Below are 2,617 nucleotides of genomic sequence, written 5' to 3'. Positions count from 1 at the left end.
GGGAACATTAACCCCATCATAGTGCAACAGAGGCAAGTAATGGGCAGTAAATCCCAATCACTCATACACCTTCTTTACCCCTACTCTCCAACTCCCCCTCCCCAACTACTCTATCACCTCTACTCCCCAAACATCCCTCACTCCAACTCCTCTTTAACCCCTACTCTCCAAACATCCCTCACCCAACTCCTCTCTCACCCTACTCTACAAACCCCTCACCCAACTTCTCGTTCATCCCTACTCCCCAAACACCTCACCCAACTCCTCTATCACCCCTACTCCCCAAACCCCTCACCCCAACTACTCTATCACCCCTACTCCCCAAACCCCTCACCCAACTCCTCTATCACCCCTACTCTCCAAACCCCTCACCCAACTCCTCTATCACCCCTACTCTCCAAACCCCTCACCCAACTCCTCTATCACCCCTACTCCCCAAACATCCCTCACCCCAACTCCACTATCACCCCTACTCCCCAAACATCCCTCACCCCAACTCCACTATCACCCCTACTTTATAAACCCCTCACCCAACTCCTCTATCACCCCTACTCTCCAAACCCTTCACCCAACTCCACTATCACCCCTACTTTATAAACTCCTCACCCAACTCCTCTTTCACCCCTACTCCCCAAACATCCCTCACCCCAACTCCTCTTTTAGCCCTACTCTCCAAACCCTGTATCACCCCTACTCCCCAAACCCCTCACCCAACTCCTCTATCACCCCTACTCTCCAAACCCCTCACCCAACTCCTCTTTCACCCCTACTCCCCAAACATCCCTCACCCCAACTCCTCTTTTACCCCTACAATTAATTTTTAACATCACTTACACAAGTCATCCACACTGGAGGTAAATCTAGGATCTTCTGTGTGATGGTGAGCTGATCACTGGACAATAAAGTGCAGAGACTGGTGGGTGGCTGCTCATTACCCTCGGTGAGATTTAATCCCATTTCCCACTGAATACTGCGCACAGACGGTCACCTTGGTAACGGAATGGTCAGTGTGACATCACTTTCTAAACAAGAGCACGCAGGTCATCAATTAATGGTAAAGGAATTAAACACTCTGCAATTACATTGTAAATAATAAGAAATAAAATGTTGGAAAATAACTGGTAGCAGCTTATCTCTGTGGAAGTCAATAGCAAACATTAGGAATGATGTGTTTTGTTTGCACACACACACACACACATATATAGAGCAAAGACTTTGTGTGTGCACTTTTCAGTTGTTGTGGTTAACTTGATGCGATAAGGTTTCTTTGGATTTTAGGACCCTGTGAGAGCCCATCCGGCGGTGCTTGCTGTGTGAGGATATAAAGAGACCGCGCGCTGTTCCTCCTCCTACTGCCTGGGGGAATGGGGCAGATATTTAAAGGGACAGGGACTCCCTTTTCTCTGCCTATTTATACTTAAAGGAACAGTCCAGTTTATCTCGGAGTGTCGGAGGACTTCACGAACCGAGCTCCCATTGACAGTCGCTCCCTTCTGTACTGTGCAGTGATTGTAAAGCTGTCTATTTCAGTCACTTGCGCCTTTCTAAAATGTCTCACTCTTTTTGATGATCCGTTTGACGAATTTGGAAAGACTTGACAATTGTGCAGTGTGATGAAGGTTTTGTTTAAAGCTGGAGTAAAATGTGTTTCTAACCCTCCCCCAACATGCCCCTCCCCCAAAAATTTTTAGAACACTGAAATCCTGACTGAGACGGTCCCATGTTCGATCCTTGATCGGGGCTGTTAGTTGATCTCAGCCAAGGCAGTAGTTCGAGGGTTATAATTGTCCTCAGTACCATTGGACGAAATATGAGCAAAAATTAGACAGGGGCCCTGCTCTTGATACCGAAGCAATGACCTCAACTGGGAAAAGACCTCAACTGGGAGGTGTGTGGATGTGATTTGAGGGCAGGATTTGACCCGACTCTGATGCCTACCACAGTGGAAATTTCTACCCTGCACTTAAAAGTAACAACTTTTGTAAGCTCCCTTTGCAGTGTATTAGAAGGGGAGGATCTGCAGCTGAGAAACTGAAACCAAGCATCACGTCAGGATTTGAGAGATTTACCGGATTCATCGGCATCACCTTATCATCAGCCTTTAGAAAAACACCAATCACAGCGGGGAGAAACAAGACACATGTTGTGTGTATGGATGCACCTCCAACCAATCGTCTAGCCTGAGACTCGTGTGCCCAGCTGGCTCAACACTGTAAATGTGGGGACAGTGGGAATGGATGCGGATGTGCGTCGGGTGGAAACACATCAGGGAGAGGCCGTTTACCAGCTGAGTGTGGAAAGAGATTCAGTCTCTCATCTCACCAACTGACATTCGAGGATTTAGATAACAGACTTTCTCCTGTGAATATAGAGCTGGGTTATTGGGCCATGATGTTTTTACTTATTCATCTTGTTGACTGTAAACCTTTGCCAATTACTTGATGTAATCGGTTTACCTGTACTTTTTAAAAAATACATTTACTGAGTGGATTCAAATTTAAATTGAAACCATATTTGCAGGATGCTCTATACACACATCGAAGGTGAGAGAGATGCTGCCAGGAACACGCAAAGTCCTGTAGCTGAAAGAGATTAACAGATTGGGGTTTGTGTTTAG

The sequence above is a fragment of the Pristiophorus japonicus genome, unplaced genomic scaffold (assembly GCF_044704955.1).
Source record: "Pristiophorus japonicus isolate sPriJap1 unplaced genomic scaffold, sPriJap1.hap1 HAP1_SCAFFOLD_1073, whole genome shotgun sequence".
Lineage (NCBI taxonomy): Eukaryota > Metazoa > Chordata > Chondrichthyes > Pristiophoridae > Pristiophorus > Pristiophorus japonicus.
This window is presented reverse-complemented; position numbering follows the sequence as displayed.